General features: G+C 57.7%; 1 long non-coding RNA gene across 2 annotated transcripts; it reads right to left on the bottom strand.

Moving 5' to 3' along the window:
* Positions 1-347: 347 nt before the first annotated feature.
* On the bottom strand, positions 348-7929 carry LOC115892631. Of its 2 annotated transcripts, none has more exons than XR_004052488.1 (3): positions 7582-7929; positions 6701-6765; positions 348-1094 (listed from the first exon to the last, which is right to left on the bottom strand). It is a non-coding gene; the product is annotated as an uncharacterized LOC115892631 (long non-coding RNA). The 2 variants fall into 2 exon arrangements; XR_004052489.1 differs by having other exon boundaries at positions 7665-7929.
* Positions 7930-8307: the final 378 nt, after the last annotated feature.

Genomic DNA, 8307 nt, shown 5'->3' with positions numbered 1-8307 from the left:
CTGGCCAGGGCTGCAGCTGGCCCACCCCAAGGCTCACCCCTCCCTAGTGCGGGGATTTGGAGCCTGACTTTGTCTCACTGGTGGGAGGGGACAGAGCAACGTTTTAAAGCAACTAGGGGACATGAGGCACCGCTGCATTTCACTCGGACGTTTAGGAGATAACCTTGCAAGTGTGCAGATTCCCTTATGACAATATTCCCTGCAAGTGTCATAAATCTGTAATAGTGAAGAGTCGAAAACAACTCACATTTCCTAAGCAGCCCTGAAATAAGGCCATGCCATGTCAGAAAGGACTATTTAATGACATAGAAAAATGCTCTGATACATTACATTGGAAAGGGAGGCAGGTGTACAGGATGGCTCCAATTTGTATTACACTCTATTATGAAAAATAAGCTGGAAGAAAAGACATGAACATTTGTCAGAACTGACATCTGCCGGACGGTGGAACGGAAGGCGATCGTCACCTGTGTTTCGTAGGACTTTCCTGCATGACTGCATGGCGAACAGCGCATCTCCCTCACTCCAGTGCTGTTCTCGGAATCCTGTCTAGAGCTGTACAGGTGACTCGTGGGTATTACGATTGACGCTTTGCAAAAGAAGAAACTGAAATTTAAATATGAAGGCAGCCCAGCTGGGAAGCAGCTGAGTCAGGATCCCAGCCCGAGGCTCTGCAACAGCAGCACCCCAGAGGCACCATGTGGCTTGGGGACCTCTGCACATGCAGCTTACCCACCCTGAGGCTTCCAGTGGGATTTGTCTGGGTGCTGGAGCTCTAACCATGAAACGGCTCCTCTATACACAGCCCCATGGGTGAGGAGTGAGGTTTGTGCCCCTCGGGCCCTGACAGTGCCCAGGCCAAGGGGCCAGTCCTGGGAGTGCCTGCCCAGCCCCGAGCTTCAGCAAGTCCAGCAGAGCCCATGGATGTTGGGGATCCCAGCCTTCCACTCTGCATGCCTGGGGGTGAGCCTCGAGGTGGGGCAGCTGCAGCCCTGGCTGGGCCCTGAGAGGAGCCAGCTGGGGAGCCAGTGCCTGGGATCTTCCACCTGAATCCCACTCCTCTGGTTAAGCACTGGCTTCTTCCGCTTAGGTCCCTGGAAATAAGAGACGCTTTAGAGAGGGGATCACATTTTTGGTCTCCCTGAGCCCTGCCGGGTGCTTTCCACGCACTGTCTCCTTGCACCACCCACTTTACAGATAAGAGGACCTAGAGTGGGGACCTGGCCAGGGTTACATGGGGTGCAAGGACCAGGCAGGATCTGAATGCAGGCCTGTCCGTGATGAAGTCCTGTGAGCACCAACCGCAGTGGTGACCAGAAGGCAAAAGGAGCATTCGAAGCCAGGGATATGAAGATGGAGGCCAACACCCAGGAGAGTGGCCTGCATGCGGTGGCCTCAGCTTCCAGGAGGTCCTGTGGGCACAGGGCTCTTGGCTGACTCAGAGCTGGTGGATGCAGAGGTTAGCTCCCTCCCATGCATAGCCAGGCCCTGACCCAACTTTTGTCCCTGGGGACAAGAGGGGCTGGGAGAGCCCTGCCCACCCAGGGGGCAGGCAGTCACCCCAGCGTGGAGCCTGGTTCTGCCCTCGGGAGATGGTTCCTTAGGTTGGACCAGAATGTCTGCCGCTGATCAGGAGAGGGCGAAGGGGTAGGGGTGCCCCATGCGCACCCTGAGGATTGCACCAGGCTCAGGGAGCAACCTCAGCCCTCCTCATGCAGAGCAACAGCGGACAGTGCCAGCCCTCGCTGGCCCTCACACGCACAGGATGCCCCTAACACGGCTCAAGGCCTTGCAAGACATTGGGAACCAGGACGTCTAAACCCTGTTGGCTTCTGCGGTGTCAGAGCCTCACCCCAACCAGAAGGCGCGTCGGGGACGTGGTCATGTGGTGTCTCCCTGAGCTAAGAGTGACTCGGGAGGCTGCAGTCAGACCGGGGTGACCTGGCCTGTGGAGTGACGGTGCTCAAAGAAGGACCCTTCAGCTCCTTCCTGCCAGGGGTGGGGCAGGGTCTCCCAGGGGTCCTCTCTGGGAACAGGAGGCCTGGGGGACAGGGGTGGGGTCCCAGCAGCCTCTCCCCCGGTGGCAAGGTGTGTATGGCTGTGGAAGCCCTGGTTCTGTTTCCTTGTCTCTGACATGGGGCTGATGGCAGAGGCACAGATGGGGAGAGGCGGCCAACAAGCCCTGGAGCACCAGAGCCGCCAGGAGCTGCAGGAGGCAGGAGGGACGCCCCTCAGCCTTCATGGAGAGTGTGCCTCGATCTTGCTCCTCTGGTGTCCAGAGCTGGGAGAGAAGACCTTTCTGTTGTTTTAAGCCACTCATTCTGGGGCACTTTGCTAGGGAAGCCCAGGAAACTCGGCAAGCATGGAGCTGGAGCCACTTGAATGACTCACAAGCAAGGACAAGAGGAGCAGACACCGGGCATTCGGGGGAAGCTTTGAAAGATCCACCTGCTCCCTCGGCACGCAGAAGAGGTCTTAGGGAGGGGCTGAGGGGTGTCTGCTCTGTAGGAGCAAGCTCGTGAACCTGGGGCTGGAACGGCAAGGCCCCAGCAAAGCCAGAGCCTGGGATGGGGAGCTGAGGGTGCAATCAGCTTGTCCCTGGGAAGGTGATGTAGGGATTCTCAGCCTCGCAACACATCCATCATCTGGGAGTTACCTCAACTATGTGGAAATGCAGATCTCCAGGCTCCCACAAGCGGTTTTGGGACAGAGCCCAAATGGGTACATTTAGCAGCTCCCACCTGACTCGGAGGCTAGGCAGACCCACTGCCCCTCCCAGTAGGTCAGCACGTCTAGGGTCACTGGGCCAGCGCAATGCTCCCCTTTTCCCTGTGAGGTCAGCACGTCTGGGGTCACTGGGCCAGCACAATGCTCCCCTTTTACCTGTGGCAAAGTGAATGTGGAGGCCGAGGTGGGAGCACGGCTGGCATCCACTGAGTGCCGCCCTCCCAGCACAGGGCCAGAGGATGCACAGCAGGTGGCCTGGCTCTGCCATGCGGGCACCTGGGGACATGGGCAGGCCACAGCCTGGACCTGGGCACCTCGCAGGGACAGGCTGGGGATGCCTCCTCCACTCTCCCCAGCCCATCCTCATAAAGCACCTGTGGGGCTCCTCCTGAGCCCAGGGAGACCCAGGCCCACATGGGCAGCAGTGTGGCTGGTGTGTCATTGCAGCCAGGAAAATAACCTGGGAAATGACTGAAAATGCAGCCAGGCCGCACTCCTGCGTGCCCGGCCCCTTCTCATAAGGAGGGAGGAGGTTTGTGTCAGGCTGGCTCCCACGGGCAGCTGGAAGCCACCCAGCTCCATGGCCGACCTGCTGCCTGAATGACCGACATGTGGCCGTTCGGCTGCCAAGCTGGCTGGCTGCAAGTGCAAAGCTGGCTGAACAAAGCAGGCCATTACGAAGCAATACAGAAGGCATTTCCCCACAACCAGGGCCAGCGGGCTGGCACCAAAGGAGGCTGGCCATGCACTTCAGGCAGCACATTCATTCTCAAGGTCCTGCTTAGCAGGCTGCAGCCCAGGACAGCATGTCTAAGACCTCCATGGCAGGGAGCAGACAGGGCTGAGTCAGGGCGGCCGAGGGGTCATGGTCTGGAGAGGACTTAGACACTCTGTACTGTTTCAGGCTCCGCTCTGCTTGGCAGAAGGCTCCAAGAGCCCTTCCCACACGCAAGTCTCTCCCGTTTCCTCCACTAGCCCATCGCCAGCCCTGCATTCACTCACTCACTCATCAAACCTACAATGAGCATTTACTATATGCCAGGCACTGTCCAAGTTACTGGGGACACAGCTGAGAATCAGCCACACTCCTGTCCCCCACTGGGACCCCTCTGCCCCGGCCATGTCTCCAGGGCTCCCCACAGCTTGCACCCGCCATTTTGCTCCCTCCCCTCCCCACCTCTCTAGCAGTCAGACTCTTATTTCTGTCCTGCGGCCTTCCCAGCCTCCTGGCTCCCTCCCCATTTCCTCCCACACTGCTGATCTCCCGATGAAATCCTCCTGCCCGCCATCCTGTCTTGGCGTCTGCCTCTCGATTGCCCTGGGCTCACAGTCTGGCCACTGCAGCTGAGTGTCGCACTGGCTCAGGTGTGGCAACATGGAGATTGAAAGGCTCTGAACCAGGCACCAGGAGCCTGGTCCCCAGGCCAACCCTCCGTAAACCAGCTTTGTGTCCTTGGACAACCCCAGACCCATCCTGGGTCTTGCTGTCTGGAGAAAGGAGGAAGCCGGGCAGACATTCTCCAAGAACTTTGAGCCTCCGCACCGCATGGCTTCTGCTTGGTTTCTGGCTGGGCTCAGGGCTCTGCCTGCAGTATGGAGCTGCGGGTCCTCCCGCCACTCTCTGCTGTTATCACCGGCCCAGGTGCTCTTGCCACACAGCACCATTTCCAACGGTAAAGGCCTTCATATGGCACCTGTCAGGGCAACGTGGCTGGCACAGGCTGGGCTGGGGGAGAAAGGGTGCTGGGCAGCTCTGTGCCCTGTGACTTTGTGGGTCTGCCGGGCTGTCCTTACCTTGAAAACATTGTATTTTTGACTCCTATAAAGCAGTGGCGATAAGACTGGCTCTGAAATGTGTTATGACCCCTTGAGTAGATCCAGGGGGCAGAGCCGCCTCCCGCGTGGTTTCCATGAGCATTGATGAGAAATGCCGCCAGTGAGTGGAAACAAGGTCTGTGGATGGGCTCATAGGCTGTGGTTCCAAGCCCATGCCCCTCTCAAGAGGGAGCGGACCAGCGGAGGGTGGCAGGAGCATCCAGCGAGGGTCGGGGTGCCCCACTGGCCTGAGCCCCTGCTTTGGAAGCACCCGGAAGACAGATTGTGGGGCGCTGTGGAGCCAACCTGGGGTTGCCACCAAGGACTCGTTTCAAAAATGTCTCCAATCAAACAGCAAGTTTTCGGGGGTCCCTGAGCCTCAGCCAGGGTCAGTTGCCTGAGTCACACCTGCTGAGACAAGTGTGCAGGTGTAGGCCCCACCCACAGGCACCCCCTTTTGGCCCACCCAGCTCCATCTCCCACCCCAGGGGCATCGCCCTGCGCGGCTCTCCCAGCGGCACATCTGAGCTCCACCCAAGGCCCCCTCAGGCTCCAGAAGAGGAGGCAAACCCGGGAAGGCCCCCAGATAGAGGCCAGATGTGGTCAGGGGAGGGTCGGGAAGTAGGGACAGGCCTCCCGCTGGGTGTTCCCCTGGCCTCATGGGCCCGAATCCTCTGAAGCCTGGACCCACGCTGGAGCCACATGGCCAGTTCTGAGGGTGGTGACTGGGATGGCTCTCAGGACGGTGAGGCCTGGTGGCCTCTGTCCTCCGTGTGGAGAAACAGCTGAGAAGGACGCTCCTCTCTCAAGGCAGTGAAGGGGAGGAGAGGAGACGCTGGGCAATCTGTCTTACCCGGCCTGGGCCCCAGGCTCGGGGGCCCTCAGTGACTCACTATTGAGGCATCAGAAGGGACCCTGGGAGGGATTTGTGAATATGTCCCCATGTCTTGGAGGAGAAACCACAAGGGTACCCTGAAGCCAGCTCCTGACCTCCACCAAGAAGAGAGCACAGCCAGCACAGTGCCAGGGCAGGGGGGCAAGGACCGGCTCAGCCTCCGGGAGGAAGGAGCCCAGGCAGTGGCCTCGGCTGGGATTGGGTGCTGGGAGCTCCAGGACCCAGGGGCCCCCATCCTCAACAGAGGGATCTCCAGAGTCAGAAACGCTGGACAGCAGGGCTGTGGGAGCGCTGACCCTGAGGGGGTCACGGGGACAGTGAGAGCAGGGAATTGTCATGTGATCCAGGGCTGGGTGGAGGAAGTGCCCCCACCTGGCCATGGTGATGCAGGAGCCATCAGTGTGGGCAGAAACCTGGGGTGGACAGTGGGCCGGGGTGCCTGGGCTCTCTTGGGGCCTGGTGACCAGCTCACAACTGAAACTGATGGTGAAACATTTCATCAGTCGGGGTGTATGAGTCAGCCTAGCCTACGTAACAAAGCACCACGCTGGGGTCTCGAACCTCAGAAATCCCTGACCTCACGGCCCTGGAAGCCAGAAGTCTGCAATGTAGGGGTGGTCAGGGCTGGCTCCTCCTGGGGCTGTGAGGCAGCCTCTGGTCCTGGTCTCTGCCAGCTTCTGGTGGCCTGAGGTGTTCCTGGAGATGACCATCTTCTCCCTGTGTCTTCAGTTTGACCTCCCTGGACATGCCTCTCTGTGTCCAAATCGCCCCTTTCAGTAAAGACGCCAGTCTTGTTGGTTCCAACCTGTGACCTCATCTTAACCTGATCTGCCAGGACTCTGTTTCCAATGAAGGTCCCACTCACAGGTACTGGGGATTGGACTTCAGCACCTTTTGTGGGGAATGCCATTCAAGCCATCACCTGGGGGAGGGGGAAGCTGCAGGCCCCTGTGGGCAGGGAGAGGTTAACCTTGCGCCTGCAGGATGGGCCCCACCCTCCCAGCCTTGGCCTCCCCACGGCCGTGCACAAGCATGAACTTGCATCTGCTTTTACGAGCTGGAAATTTAACATCAAATCCTTTCTACCATTTCGCTTTCTACATTAGGACCTGGAAGGACAAGAACATTTTTTTTTTTTTTTTCTGTTTTACACTGAACTGATTCGAGTGGACACACTGCTGGGATCAGCAGCAACAGTGAGGTCCTTTCCCCAGTCTTGAGAACACACATGACTTTACATCCAGCCCAGCAGCCCCCACATACCGCTAGGAAGGGCCCAGGGAACGCCGTCCTTGCTTTCCTCTGGGGCAGAGTTTTCTGGAACCGCACTGAGAAGACAACGAAAGCATTAGAGAGGCTCTCCCTTGGACATATTTTATTGTTTTAATATATAAATTGATTCCTTTAAAAAACAATCCACAAATCTCATGGTAGGTCTTTTTACGTGCATGAGCTCTAATTACTTGATTTTTTGGAAGTGCCTGAAAAATAATATTTCTAATTCCTCTAGGCCTGTCACGCAAGAGCCTTTTATACCTGCCGGACTGTCCCTCCCGGGAACCAGACGCCGCGGTGCCGAGGAGGATGACGACAGGAACCGCTCCTCCCAGAAAAGGGCCTTGCAGCCCTGAGCATTTCCAGCTCAAACAGAATGGATGCGTCCACTAATGATGCTTGTCGCTATTTGCATCGTGGATGCGTTTCCAGGATTTGTAGGCCCTGGAGAAGGAGGAAACGCTCCCCACCCCGTCACGCTCAGGATCATGTCGTCATCGTCCGAGCTGAGTCACATCACCCGGAGCAGACAAGAGGCCTGGTCCCTACCCCTCTGTGTGTGCAGAGAGATGCTCTCAGAGGGACGGGAAGCCAGAGCCTCTGAGCCCAGCCTGGAGCATGGCAAGCCACGCTGGCTGGAACCCCTGGGCACACAGACTTGCTGAGAGTCCTGTCACCCTGCTCCTCATTCCTGTAACCTCCCAAGGCTGGGCCTCTGTCCTTTATGGAATGGGCCTTTGCCAAGCGCTGAACAGACCTTGATTCTAGAATGTCACTGAGCATGTCTGGCTGCAGGGAAACGCGCTCCCTCCCCCGGGGTTTGTTAGAAAGAGTTCTAAAGCCTTGCAGAGGGTGCGGGTGGAAAGTACCTCTGGTGGGGAAGCCAGGTGCAGAAAGCCTGAACCGAGCGCGCTCAGGGGAGGCTCCCAGCATCGGGCACACGGCGGGTTACCTGGAGGTCAGCAACCACGGCAGGCGCTGCTTCCCCATCCCGAGGCTCTGCTCAGTACAGCCCAGCTTCAGCTTGGCCAGGGCATGCCCAGCTAACCCTCCTGGGACGTGCCTGGCAGCAGCCTAGACCCTAGGAACAAGAAGAAGAAAAGTCGTGACTCATGCACTTGGGGAGTTTCTGGTGTGGGCTTTGCAGGGATGGAATCTGAACAGCTAATGATCAAACAGGAGGGCGGTTTACATGTCAGTGTTCTACCCAAGGTCCTCGGGGCAATAAGGGCGGTGGGCAAAATTCTGCTGACTACCCCCAGCCCTTCCATCCTTCTTCCTGAATAACAAGAACCCCAGCTTTTCACTGGACACACTGCATTCAGATAAAAGACTGCATTCCTCACACTACATCAGGACTAAGTGAGGCGTAGTCTGTTGGCTGGAATGCAGAGGTGATGACAGGCACTCCAGCAGCCACACTGGACCATGAGATGGCAGGATCGATGTGAAGGACTGTGAAGAAGCATGAAGCAATGAAGGGTCGTGGAGAAAGTCTGAATCCCCACTCTTATCGGAGCACGTTGTAATATGAACTCCTTAATTTTAGCTGGATACAATTTCCATCTCCCTTGCAGACAGATGTGACCATGTGC

This window comes from Rhinopithecus roxellana, chromosome 13 (genome assembly GCF_007565055.1).
Source record: "Rhinopithecus roxellana isolate Shanxi Qingling chromosome 13, ASM756505v1, whole genome shotgun sequence".
Taxonomy (NCBI): Eukaryota; Metazoa; Chordata; class Mammalia; order Primates; family Cercopithecidae; genus Rhinopithecus; species Rhinopithecus roxellana.
This window is presented reverse-complemented; position numbering and strand designations above follow the sequence as displayed.